Source organism: Panthera onca, chromosome B4, assembly GCF_046562875.1.
Source record: "Panthera onca isolate mPanOnc1 chromosome B4, mPanOnc1 haplotype 2, whole genome shotgun sequence".
In the NCBI taxonomy this organism is placed as follows: Eukaryota; Metazoa; Chordata; class Mammalia; order Carnivora; family Felidae; genus Panthera; species Panthera onca.
The window spans coordinates 52,492,611-52,507,460 of NC_138345.1; the positions used below are offsets into that span (position 1 = coordinate 52,492,611).

A 14,850-nucleotide genomic window follows, 5' to 3' on the forward strand; every position below is an offset into this window, starting at 1 on the left:
TGTATAATATCATGTCATCTGCAAAAAGTGAAAGCTTGACTTCATTTTTGCCAATTTTGATGCCTTTGATTTCCTTTTGTTGTCTGATTGCTGATGCTAGAACTTCCAACACTATGTTAAACAACAGCGGTGAGAGTGGACATCCCTGTCGTGTTCCTGATCTCAGGGAAAAAGCTCTCAGTTTTTCCCCATTGAGGATGATGATAGCTGTGGGCTTTTCATAAATGGCTTTTATGATGTTTAAGTATGTTCCTTCTATCCCGACTTTCTCGAGGGTTTTTATTAAGAAAGGTTGCTGAATTTTGTCAAAGGCCTTTCTGCATCGATTGACAGGATTATATGGTTCTTATCTTTTCTTTTACTAATGTGATGTATCACGTTGATTGATTTGCGAATGTTGAACCAGTCCTGCGTCCCAGGAATGAATCCCACTTGATCATGGTGAATAATTCTTTTTATATGCTGTTGAATTTGATTTGCTAGTATCTTATTGAGAATTTTTGCATCCATATTCATCAGGGATATTGGCCTGTAGTTCTCTAGCTTTTATTTTTTATAGTTAGTGCCTTTTGTATTATTTAAAAAATTTTTGCCTACCTTTAGTGTGTGAAGATGAGGAGGCTCTTACAGAAATGCTGAGTTTTATTTTATGGTTATAGGAAGATCATTTCAGGTATATATTTAAATAAAATTTCATTCTGTAAAGTTTACCCAAGTGTACAATTTAGTAGTTTTTTTTAGTGTATTCATAGTGTTCTGCAACCATCACCACTACTTAATTGTAGATGGAAGTGCCTTTGGGAGAAAGAAAAGGAAACATAAAAGAATGAGTGGACTATTTAGGGAGTAGTATGTTGCATATATATAGATGGTACTTTATTGTGGGAATTGAAATATTAAAACATTTTTTTTTAAGTTTATTTATTTTGGGGGGAGAAGGAGAGCACAAATAGGGGAGGGTCTAGAGAGAGAGGGAGACATAGAATTCGAAGCAGGCTTCAGGCTGAGCTGTCAGCACAGAGCCCAACATGGGGCTCGAACCCACGAACCGTGAGATCATGACCTGAGCCAAAGTTGGACAGTCAACTGACTGAGCCACCCAGGTGCCCCTTAAAAAGATTTTTGAAGTTTAAATTATTTGTTTTGAAAGAGTGAGAATCCCAAGCAGGCTCCACCCTGTCAGTGCAGAGCTTGACATGGGGCTTGATCTCGTGAATCAATGAGATCATGACCTAAGCTGATATCAAGAATTGGATGCCTTGATGTCATGGTTTGTGAGTTTGAGCCCCACAACCCCCACATCGGGCTCCCTGCTGTCAGAGTGGAGCCCTCTTTGGAGGGCTTTGGAAATGGAATATGTCTCCTTTGGAATATGTCTCCTCTTTGCCCTTCACCTGCTTGTGTGTGTGTGTTTTCTCTCGCTCCCCCTCTCCCTCCCTCCCTCCCTCCCTCCCTCCCTCCCTCCCCCCCCCTCTCTCTCTCTCTCTCTCTCTCAAAAATAAACAAACAAAAAAAGAGTTGGATGCTTAACCAAGTGAGCCACCCAGGCACCCCTGAAATATTTTCAGACCTAGTTCTGTAGACTGGTGAGCCTGGACTATCTAGAAATTAAATGTATAAGCAATTGGTTTCATAAGTTTTTCATATTGGGATGCCTGGGTGGCTCAATCAGTTGAGTGTCCGACTTTGGCTCAGGTCATGATCTTGTGGCTTGTGGGATCAAGCCCCATGTCAGGTTCTGTGCTGACAGCTCAGAGCTTGGAGCTGCTTCAGATTTTGTATCTCACTCTCTCTTTTCCCCTCCTCCATTTGTGCTCTGTCTCTCTCTGTCTCTGTCTCTGTCTCTCTCTCTCTCTGTCTCAAAAATAAACAAACATTAGAAAAAAGTTTTTCATATTGAATGTTTGAATATTTGTTGTATAATGAACAAGATGAAGGTAAGGGTCAGAAATAATCATGATTAGCAAAGGCTTTAATACTACTTTGTGGCTTGCACATTACCTACATATTTTATTGTATTACCTATTAACTACCTCTTAAAACAATTCTGTGAAGTAATTACTGTTTTGCCCTCATTTTATTTATTTATTTTTAAAGGTTTATTTATTTTTGAGAGACAGAGAGCATGAGTGGGGGAGGGGCAGAGAGAGAGAGAGAGGGAAACACAAAATCAGAAGCAGACTTCAGGCTCTGAGCTGTCAGCACAGAGCCCAATGCAGGGCTGGGACCCATGAACTGGTGAGATCATGAGCTGAGGTGAAGTCAGACGCTTAACCTACCGAGAAAACCAAGCGCCCCTTATTTTATTTTTTTAAAGTTTATTTATTTAAAGCAAGCAGGGAAGGCAGAGAGAGAGGGAGAGCGAAAATCCCAAACAGGCTCCGCAGTGGTAGTTTTAAGCAGCCCCGTGTTGGTGTCAATCTTATGAATCGTGAGATCATGACCTTCCAAAATCAAAAGCCTGTTGCTTAACTGAGTGAGCCTTCCCAGGTGCCTGCCTTCATTTTATACATGAGGAGATTGATGTTGGAAGAGAAGAAATATTTTCTTTTTTTTCTTTAAGTTTTGGTTTATTTTGAGAGAGGGGATGCAGGGGTGGGGTCAGAGAGAGAGAATCCCAAGCTGACTTCACACTGTCAGCACCGAGCCCAATGCAAGGCTCTAACTCAAGAACGGTGAGATCATGGCCTGAGCCTAAACCAGGAAGTCAGACCCTTACTCAGCTGAGCCACCCATGCGCCCTGAAATGAAATATTTTCTAAGGTCATGGGCAGTTAGTGGCAGATTCAGGACTTCAGAGGCAGTATAAATCAAGGGTCTGTGTCCTTAACCATTTGTATTCTGGTAATTTATAATGCAGAATGGCTTTTGTGTAACGTATGTATTGTATATTTGTGTTTAGATTACTGTTATTACCTCTCACTGTATGTTAGCTTGGAATTTGATTCTAAGGAGTTTGCATTGTATATTTTGGCCTTTTTCATTGTGTTTATAATATGCTTTAAGCATTCACCAAAAAAAATGGTTTTATTCATACCTTAAAAAAATGATAGTGTGGCTGCTCTTCAGTTGTGCTTTGTGTGTGGATAATTGATTAAATTACCTTGGGGCACCTGGGTGGCTCAGCAGCATAAGCCCCTACCTTGGCTCAGGTCATGATCTCATGGTTCTTGAGTTTGAGCCCCGAAGTGTGGTGCTCTCTGCTGTCAGTACAGAGCCCGCTTCAGATCTTCTGTCTTGCTCTCTGTCTGCCACTCCCTTTCTTTCTCTTTCAAAAAAAAATTAAAATGAAAAAAATACATACATAAGTAAAAATAAAAATGTTTTTAAAAATTGATATGGGTTTTTTTTAATGTGTACTGTTTTTGCTAAAAATATTTAATTCTTTAGGATGAAGTCTGAATAAAGAAAAGGGATGGAGAATAGGGAAAGGAAGGGCTTAGTATATAGTACCTAAATTTGCCTGACTCTGACAGACCTTGGAATTTCACAACCAGCAAAGTTTTTTCTGAATTCCTAGTAGTTGCTTGCTCTTCCACTCTGTCACATGGAAATAAGTATAACAAATGTAATACTTGCTACTACTAAAGAATTTTAATTCTGAAAAGCTTCAAGAAGATAGTATAACTTTAACATCTATAGAAAACCATTGTTTATTTTTTAGTACTTATTTGATTTCTTAACCTGTACAAAGCAAAGAAATAAATGGAATCATTTTGCACCTATATGTAACTTACTTTTTCATTTCTATATTGGACATTGCTTCACATTTATAAATTTATTACTTTTTAATGGTTGTATAGTATTCCTATGTGATAGTTTATCATATTTAATAGTCCTTTCTTGATGGATCGTTTTTTGCACAATTATCCCCAATGTAAAGAACAATGTAATTAACATTCTTATAAACTGCTTTTGGGAGCTAATATAAATCCTAAAACCTATGTTACTAGGTCAAAGAGTATGTATAGGCTTGCTTTTTATTGTTATTTTTTAAGTTTATTTATTTTGAGATAGAGCTTGTGTGAATGGGGGAGGGGCATGACCTGAGCCTTAATCAAGAGTCGGACACTTAACCAACTGAACCACCCAGGCATCCTGGATTTTTTCTTTCTGATTTATAAAAACCTTAATTTTGGGCCCTAGGTGGCTCAGTCATTAAGCATCTGACCGGCTCAGGTCATGATCTCACGGTTTGTGAGCTTGAGTCCCACATCGGGTGAGCTCATGCCCCACTTTGGTTGATCTGGAGTCCCCCATCTGGTGAACTCAAGCCCTGCTTCTCTCTCACTTCCCTGTCTGTCTGGCTGGCTGGCTGTCTGTCTGTCTCTCTCTCTCTCTCTCTCAGCCCCTTGCTCACTTGCGCCCTCTTTCTCTCTCAAAACCCCAAAGCTTAATATAAAGTGTACATGTTTGCTGTAACAGATATTTTGGTCTAGCTTGTCATTTCTCATAAAATTTTGTTTGTTCTGCCATCTGGAAGCTTCTGTATATTGGTATTGTACATTTCTACATATATACATGTAGTTACACACAATGTAAATGTAAATACGTGTATACACAATGTAAATATGTTTCTATATATTTTCATTACCTTTCTTCCTGTATTATTTTTGTAATTTTAGGTTGGAAATCTTGTTAATCTGCTTAAAAGTAGGAAAAACATTTCTCTGCTATGATAGGAATTAAATATTTTTCTTATTTTGACTTTTTTTTTCCTTTACTTTTTATGGTGCTTTTTCTAAAATGCAGAGTTTTAAAACTTAATTTTGAAGTAATTTCAACTTGCAGAGAAGATGAAAAGCTCCCATATATTTTCTCTCTCTCACATGAATGTATAAATTCCATATATCCTAACCCGGATTCACCAATTAACTTTTTACTACATTTGTTCTATATTTATCCATCATCCGTTTCTTCATCTGTCTACCTTCCTTCCCTTTCTCCCTTTTTCTCCTTCCTTACCTACCTACACACACATTTTTTGGAACATTTGAGAGGAGCAAAATCCCTAAATACTTCAGTGTGTACATTTCCTAAGAACAAGGATATTCATTTACGTAACCTTAGAATAGTTGTCAAGACCCAGAAATTTAACATTGATGCTATTAGTTATTGAAGTTCACTAATTGTCCCACTAATGTCTTTTGTAGCAGGTTTTTTGTTTGTTTGGTTTTTTTGTTTGTTTTATTTGTTTGTTTTTAATTTTTTTTTCTCCGTCTGCTTAGAATCCAGTTGAGGATCTCATATTGCATTTAATTTTCATAAAGTTTTCTCAGCCTTTCTGTATTTTTCATGGCACTGATATTTTTGAAGAATATAAACCTTTTATTTTGTAGTATATTCCCTGTTTTGGGATTGTTGGTAATGATGAGATTGGGTTTATGAATTTTTGGAGAAAATACAACAAAATTCTCACTATTATGTCAAGGGATACTTGATGACAGTTTGTTCCATCGTAGATAATGTTACCTAGATCACTTGATGAAGGTGGAATTTGCCAAGTTCTCCACTGTAAACTTATTCTTTGTCCCTTTATAATAAGTTTTGGGGAGATACTTTGAACGTACGTAAATAAGTTGTTTCCCATTGGAATTAGTTTTAGTTTCTATTGGTGATTCTTGGCTGAATCAATTACTAATATAAGGATTACAAAATGAGTATGTTTTCCGCTTCTCAATCTAAACTTTTTGGTAAGTATTATACTTATAGAGCCTTCTTTGTTCTTTATATGTCTGTCTGCCAATTAATCATTTATTTAGGAATGGACTTGTGGGTTTTTTTTTTGTTTTGTTTTGTTTTAATTTTTCTTAGTGTTTATTTTTGAGAGAGAGAGAGAGAGAGAGAGAGAGAGAGAGATGGAGCGTGAGTGGAAGAGGGGCAGAGAGGGAGACAGAATCTGGAGCAGGTTCCAGGCTCTGAGCTGTCAGCACAGAACCCAAGCTGGGGCTTGAACCCACGAACCATGAGATCATGACCTGAGCTGAAGTAAGATGCTTAACTGATTGAGTCACCCAGGCGCCCCTTAACTTGTGTTCTTGTTTTATTCCTTGGTTTGTAATTCATGACTATTATTATTTTGATGCTCATCTAATCAGATTTTAAAATATTGAATATATCTGAATATATATATCTGAATATATATGTAGTTTCTGGGGCAACTGTCTAAATATTTGAAGGGTAGTAGTCTCCATTGTAGTGTTGGCAATGGCAGAGGCTTGAAACTGAAAGTCATTAAGACCTAAGTAACTTGTTATTAGAAATAAAAGAAAGTGGTGGATGTGTCATTAGGTTTAAGGCTAGTTTTATGTTTCCTAAACTTAATGTCTGATAAGAAGATAGTATCATATGAAAATAATCATGTTAGCTTATGAAACTTTAGTTTTGTAAAATCAATGTACTCTTAAAATGCAAATACAGTTTCTTTGCCAAGGGCTTTTATGATATTTATATTTGATAATTAAAGTACAAGGATTGTTCCTAGATAGAATTCCCCCACCCCACGTTCACTTTGTCAGGTATATATACCTGTGCTTTATATATACATTTAGACTTTGTGGGAAGGGGAGTTGCTGCTGCCATTTTGTTAAATGTAGTGAAATATTTTAGTTATTAAAGGTTTGGAAAACATTACATGTGTTGGAATGCCTGGCTGGTTCAGTTGGTAGAGCGTGGGACTCTTGATCTTGGGGTTGTAAATTTGAGCCCCACATTGGGTGTAGAGATTACATAAAATCTTTAAAAGCAAACAAAACATTACATGTGTTCACAGTAGTAGAATATGGCAATATTTTAAACTATTCTCTTGGTCTTCTTTTTTTTCCTTTTCAATTTAAATTTGATTCTTGTTATCTGGTGTTAAGCTTTATCAGAGCCAAGTGGCTTCAATACCACCACACTTAGAAATACATATTTTGCCTAACTGAAGAAAAAAAAAAGTAGTTATATACAGCTTGTTTGGTGATTCTTTTGATTTCCTTTATTGCTAATGGGGCAGTGGTTTGTCTTGATGGATTTGTATTTGTTTGAAATTATGTAGTTATACTTTTTATGAGATAAGCTCGATATGTAGTTTTGCTTCCCTTACATGTTTCTCCTTACTTTGTAAGTGGAGTGTTAAAGTCCCCTGCAATTACCACATTCTTATCAATAAGGTTGCTTATGTTTATGAGTAATTGTTTTATATATTTGGAGGCTCCGGTATTCGGCGCATAGACATTTATAATTGTTAGCTCTTCCTGGTGGATAGACCCTGTAATTATTATAAAATGCCCTTCTTCATCTCTTGTTACAGCCTTTAATTTAAAGTCTAGTTTGTCTGATATAAGTATGGCTACTCCAGCTTTCTTTTGGCTTCCAGTAGCATGATAAATAGTTCTCCATCCTGTTTCTCCTTACTTTGAACAGAGTATAGTTATTTAATTATCTCGGATTAATTTATTTATTGTGACTTTTCCTCAGCAGATAGCGTCCTGTAGCTCAACATGATTGACTCCATTTGTAATATTGACACATTTGAATAACTTCTCATTGTGTTAAAGTAGTGCTTGAAAACTCAGATTTTCTTTCAAGCTTGATACATAAAGTAGTCATTCTTTTTAGGTGTTTTGGAATCAAAACGCTAGCCTGCATTCTTGATAAAGAAAAAATTTTTTATCAAACCATATTTAACCTATGATAACTTTACAGTTGTGCATTCAGGCAGTTTCTGGTAATTTGTTACATAGTGAATGATACTGGTATTCACTGTGGTGGATGGTGAAATAATTTCCTTCTCATGTTCTTTAATGACCTGTTTTGTAATGATAGTTGATTTTGATAATTTTTAAATCGCTTGCTTTTTTCCCCCAGGTTTTTGAGGTATAATTGACAAATAAAATTGTAAGAAATTTAAATTATACATCATGGTGATTTGATACATGTATACAGTTGTGAAAGTATTCTCTCCATCTAGTTAACTCATCCATCACCTCATATATATATATATTTTAATATATATATTTGTAAGAATCTTTTTATTTTTAAGACACATTCTCTGTAATAATATGAAGCTTTAAATACCCTGTTCTGCTGTCTTTAATTCTTCTTTGACATTTTGTATGTCTGTATTTGAAGCTCCCTAGCCTTGGCAGCCAGTGCTTATTAGGAGGCTCCTGCTGACCAAACATGGAATTATTTGACTATAAAAAAGAATAATAACTGCATTGGTCATCATGATTCTAAAAGACAAAAAATGATTCCCTTTATTCCCCCAAAAGAAAAATGAGTTGGTCACCATTGGACAATGACAGGGATCTCATTATTTGGAAAGCTGTTAAGACTGAAGTAGTTCTTCCTTTACTGTATGAACTGTGCTACTGGCTGTCCAAATCCTGGTGCTAGAGTTGCATCCAGGACCAGTTAAATCAGAATCTGGGGCACACAGCCAGGCATTTTGCTATGTTTAAAAAAATTGAGGGGCACCTGGGTGACTCACTCAGTTTAGATCCGACTCTCACAGTTCGTGAGTTTGAGCCCTGCACTGGGCTCCGTGCTGACAGCGTGAGCCTCGTTGGGATTCTCTCTCTCCCTCTCTCTCTGCCCCCTTCCCTGCTTGCTCTGCCTCTCTCTCAATAAATTAACATTTAAAAAAAAAAATTAGGTGATTTGGATGTGTGCCTAGGCTTCAGAATTACTCTTCTACAAGGTATTTCTCTTACCAGGTACTCTATACTAACTAAGCAGCATTTCTATGGTAAATGTGACTGCCAGTTCAATGGTCTTTGAAAGGGGGGGAAAAAGCATTGAGGGGGAAAAAGATATGCTGTGTGTACTGTGTGCATGTCACATTTGGGATCTTATTTTTATTGATGTAACCTTTCTTTTCTAGGCCTCTTTTATACCACACTTGCCTATTCTTCATCCCTCCAACCTCTATTTCCAAAGCCATTGGCTGCTGCTCCTGTCTAGTCAGTTTTGCTGATCTCTGCTTGGTATACCTGACTTCTAAATGTTGGAGAGTGCTCTCAAAGTTCTTACCCTAGGTGTCCTTTGGTTTTAAATACTAGTAAATACTTTTTATATTCTGATTACTCTCAGATGTTTATCTCTAGCCCTAACAATATTACCTCTTGGATTCCAGAATGGAATATTTGGCTTGGATGTCTAATAGAGTATCTTGAACTTAACATGTACAAAATCTTGAGGTTTTTCATTTCAAACATGGTTCTATTCTAGACTCGGTAAATAGTAAGATCAAGGGCTCTCACTTTAAGAGCCCTGTATCATTCTTGATTCCTCTCTTAACTTTTCCTGTACTCCTGTAAATACATTAGCAAATCCTGTCAATTTGACCCTCTGTATATTAAAAAAAATTTTTTTTAACATTTATTTATTTTTGAGAGAGGGACCAGAGCATGAATGGGGGACAGGCAGAGAGAGGGGGAGACACAGAATCCAAAGCAGGCTCCAGGCACTGAGCTGTCAGCACAGAGCCCGATGCGGGTTTGGAACCCATGAACCGCAAGGTCATGACCTGAGCCGAAGTCAGATGCTTAACTCTGAGCCACCCAGGCACAGATCCTCAATATATTTTGAATATGACTGCTACTTCTTACTCTACTCTTTTACCCCCCGTTTATCTTCTGTGGTTCTGTTAGTCACTCAGTTTGAAATCCATGATAACTCCTCTTTCCAAATTAAAATCCCTATTTCTTAGCATGATGCATAATAAGATCTTCATACCTGTTATTTATCTGCTTCATGACTCATTTGTTCCCTTACTGTAGTGTTCCAGCCATAAGAACTACTTGTAGTTCTCAAATGAATCACAATCATTGTGGCTGTGCTTTCTACTTGGATTTTTTGTTTGTTTGTTTGAGAGAGAGACAGCAAGTGTGTGCACCCATGTGAACAGGGGAGCGGTGGAGAGGGACAGACAGAAAGAGAGAATCCCAAGCAGGTTCTGCACTGTCAGTGCAGAGCCCAACATGGGGGCCGATCTCGGGAACCATGAGATTCTTGAGCCAAAATCAAGAGTTGGATGCTCAACTGACTGAGCCACCTAGGCATCCCTCTACTTGGAATTTTTAAAAGCTTTTTATTTTGGAAAAATGTTAGATTTACAGAAAAGTTAAGCTGCAGAGATATAACAGACTATTCATGTGCCTTCACCTAGTTTGTTTCCCTTAGTGTTGCCTCATTCATATTACTGTGATACATTTGTCACAACTAAAAAAACCAACATTTCTACCCGCCCGGAATTTTTATTTTTCTTTAGATTACCTACTTTATTAATAAATACTACCATGTCTCCTGTGAAACTGATGTTTTGTCCTCGGTGTTTCAGTAGCCCCTTGTAGATTTTCATAGCACTTCTGGGAATATATGAATAAGGCGGTCTTAGTACTAGAAAAGACATTGTTAGTATTGCTTCATTTGAACATGTTTGGGGCGAAAAATAAAAACAGTGATTCCACATTTTAGAACAGCTGCTTGACCACAACAGTAGTCAGTATATAGAGAGTATTTCAGTGGATTTGGGAAATAGATCATTTAAAGCATTTGGTATCCAACAACCAGATTTTCCCCTGATTGTTGAAATCAGGACATCAATGTGGTGGCTTGAATTCATGGATCATTGTATGTGTTGGGGAAAAAATGAATCTTTGAACGTTAAAACCACATTCACCATGAAATATTCTTGTTGAGAGGAATGAAAGTCCACTTGAGGCAATAGCTGATTTGTCTCTTACCTTGTTTTCTGTGATATATACATAATGGATGGAATTTTCATTAGATGATGCTTAAAATTATTTTCTAGGGTAAAATTTGTATTTAAGTGAAATGTGTGTGATTCTTGTATTTCTTTTTTTTTTTTTTAAATGTTTTATTTAATTTTTTTTTTTTTTTTTTTTTTTTGTTTTATTTAATTTTTGAGAGAGAGACAGAGTGTGAACAGGGGAGGGGCAGAGAGAGGGAGACACAGAATCCGAAACAGGCTCCAGGCTCTGAGCTATCAGCCCAGAGCCCGACGCGGGGCTCGAACTCACAAGCCATGAGATCGTGACCTGAGCCGAAGTCGGACGTTCAGCCGACTGAGCCACCCAGGCACCCCCTCGTATTTCTTTTTAATAAAGGACTCTCTCTCATTTTAAATTCTCATTGTACTTTTAGGTTTTCTTTTTTAGGTTTGTTTATGATTCTTGATGGATGAATGATTAAAAGCAAAGATAAAACTATTTTCTACTAGAATTCTCATTCATTTCCAGAGCATTGAATCACCACTGATTAAAATACACTTGTGATATTTACTCAGTTCTAGATGCTTTCAGGGCCTATTCGTTGCAGTCTTGAAGGATTCTGGGACAAAATGTATCTGCTATTGTATTCGGACCCTTATAATTAAGGGTAATGCTGGATGGAATTATATCACAAAATCCTTCTGAATTTAAACCTGAGGGCTTGGATCTGAAACTGTTACTGTCATCTCTGTCTTAATTGTATTCAGGTAGCTATTCGGAAGTTTGAAATGTGATGTTTTTCCAGCGGATTTGTTTGAATAACCAATATTAAACTGGGAATTCCAGGGCAAAAACTATCTTACTTATATTGTATTCCTTAAAGTATCTGACACATGGGCCACCAAAGACAATTAATGTATGTTTTTAAAGTAGATGTTAGGAAATACAAGGATGATATCTTCTAAAATTGAAAAGTAAGAAAAATAAATACTCTGTGGCTTTATTTTGTGCAGTACTGTGTAACACAAATATGTGTGAACCAAATATATAATTTTAAATTCTCCAGTGTTTCATTAAAATAATTGAAATGGGTGAAAATAATTTAAACAATATCTTTGGCTTAACTCCTTGTATTGTTTCAACATCTTAGCAATATACAGAATTAATGAAAGTTTTTGCTTTTTTGGGTACTAAATCTTCAAAGTTCAGTGCATATTTTATACTTACAATATTTTTTAAGAAGAGCCATATTTCAAGTGCTTAGTACTATAGGTATCTAATGATTAAAATGTATTGGACAGTGTAAAACTAACCCATGAGGGTAATTTTACTTAAGCCTTCTCATTTCAGATGCTGAATACTTGATCTTTATTTAGATTTCAAAAATTTGTAGTTGGAGAGGTAGATTCACGTAGCAAGCTATTGCAGATACATTTAAAAGTTTTTCAGTAGTGAAATTGAGTATCAGGTATTTAATTGAAAATTAAAATGGAAGGGCTGGCCTGAATGTTAATAGTAAAAGATTACTTTTTTTTTTGCTTTTTTAAGATTTTATTTATTTATTATTTATTCTTTTTTAATATGCAATTTATTGTCAAATTGGTTTCCGTACAACACCCAGTGCTCATCCCAACAGGTGCCCTCCTCAATAAAAGATTAATAAAATAAACTGAAAATAACAAGTGTTGACAAGGATGTGGAGCTAGCTGGTGGTTATACAATGTTGTGAATGCACTAAAGACCACTGCATTATACACTTTAAAGTAGTGTGTTACATGAATTTCACCTCAATAAATAAAAACTAATTTAAATAAAATTAAAATTTTGTTTCTTAGTTACAGTTGCCTTAAAGTGTTAAGTAGCAACAGTTGGCTAGTGGCTTTTGTGGACAGTGTCGTTCTATGGCAGTGTGGTAATCAATAGGAGATGGAAACTTTTAAAAAGCATTATTTTTTCTTGGCACTTGAAATATATATATTTTTTTAAATATAAATTTTTTAATTCTAAGAATTCAGTAACCATTAGATGCTAAACTTTTCATCGCCAGAATCTGTAGCTGAACATTCTTGATATAGGCTGAGGGTAACACTATTGATAAGGTCATTGTAAGACTTGAATGAGGAGCACCTAGGTGGCTCAGTTGGTTAATTGTCCAACTCCAATTCAGGTCATGATCTTGTGGTTCTTGAATTTGAGCCCCACTTGGGGCTGTCTGCTGTCAGCACAGAACCTGCTTTGGATCCTCTGTCCCCCTCTCTCTCTGACCCTCCCCTACGTGCACTTTCTCAAACTGATCGACTGTCTGTCTCTCTTTCTCTCAGAAATAAACATTTAAAAAAGTATTAAAAGAATTGAGTGAAATACTTTCAAGCACTGGATATGGTTAATTGCTCCTTTTCAGGGTTCCCATAGCACTCTGCCCCCTAAGCCTAACTGTAGTTCTTTAAGGTGTCATATGCCTACTGACATATTGTAAGCTCTTTCAGGGGGGTACTGTGTCTTATTCATCCTTATACTTCTAGCATCTTGCATGGTGCACAGTACATAGAGTAAATATTTTTTATTTTATTTTGAGGGAGAGAGAGCTCGCGTGTGCAAATGGGGGGGGGGGGAATCCCCAATTAGGCTCCGTGCTTGAGCCTGACACAGACCTGATCCCACCACCCTGAGATCATGACCTGAGCCGATACCAGGAGTCAGATGCTCAACTGACTGAGAGCCACTCTGGTCCCCCTGCCCCGTGCCCTTAAAAAAAAATTTTTTTTTTTAAATAAGTATTTGAATTAAAACCTTGAATCATTCCTCTGCCTCTTAGTGTACACCTTAGAATGGGCAAAGGTTTTTATTAGCAATGCTGAGTGCCATTAAGCCCATAAAAGGTCTGTTGTATACAGAATAAATAGAATATTTATGAATGACACTGCCTGAGGGGCTTGCTCTGAAATGTTTCAGCCAGCATCAGTTTTACCAGAATCTATAAATAGTTGAGTTCTTCAGATATATTTAGAAATAGCTATGATTTGCAAGGTGGTTCTGGATATACACACACATATGTATACGTATATATATTCATAAAAGTATGTTCTTGCCTTCAAAATACCTGAAGAAAGGATTAATTGCGATACGTAGATAAGCAGTCTGAAAGTGTGAGAGTATCTTCAAAGGAGGATGAGCTTTTTTTTTTTTAATTATTATTTAATTTATATCCAAGTTAGCATATAGTACAACAATGATTTCAGGAGTAGATTCCTTAATGCCCCTTACCCACTTAGCCCATCCCCCCTCGACATCCCCTCCAGCAGCCCTCTGTTCTCTATATTTAAGAGTCTCTTAGGTTTTGTCCCCCTCGTTTTTATATTATTTTTGCTTCCCTTCCCTTATGTTCACCTGTTTAGTATCTTAAATTCCTCATATGAGTGAAGTCATATGATATTTGTCTTTCTCTAATTTCGCTTAGCATAATACCCTCAAGTTCCATCCATGTAGTTGCAAAGGGATGAGCTTTTCTTAAGTTGGGTAGATTTAGAGAGAGTGAATAAAGATAGGATCCCTAGTAGAGAGTTGAAGTTTAAAATGGTAAAGTTGCCTGGATTGAAAGAAAGAGCCTGGAAACATGTACATTTTTTTGTGGTATTATCTAGATAAACTCTATTGTACGTTGAACCACCTAGGAACAATGTGATAGATTTATTTGGTGTTTGACATGATTTGGCGGATTTGGATGCTTGGAGTTTGGTTGTCAAGTCAGAATCTAAGTAAATTGGCTTAGTTACCAATAGAAGAGCCCCTGGAAATCTAGCTATGAATTTTGCTGTGGTGATCATTTTGTAAATGGCATTTGTTTTAATTACTAACATTCACTTGTTAGATGTCATACACTTTGTACTGTAGCTAATTTGTTTATTATAATTTTAGTGATATCTAAACGTTCTGCATTCATTGTTGGAGTAGCAGATCTGCCAGGTGACTTGCGTAGTTATCTCAGTCTTGGCAAGTGCTGAAGGCTAAAGAGGCATTATTTAATGGAACTTAACGAGTTGGGTAAAACCAACCCTGAGGGTAAGTCTTCTCGGAGTAGCTGGGTCTAATTGTTTAAAAGTCAGTATCACTGTATTTCTTCCCTGTTACA

The 14,850-nt window shown here is 36.6% G+C and overlaps 1 protein-coding gene across 1 annotated transcript in view; it reads left to right on the forward strand.

Annotated features, from left to right (window-relative positions):
• AEBP2 (AE binding protein 2) overlaps window positions 1–14,850 on the forward strand; it is a 71,126-nt gene that overhangs the window by 37,656 nt on the left and 18,620 nt on the right. The gene's annotated exons all lie outside the window — the stretch shown is intronic.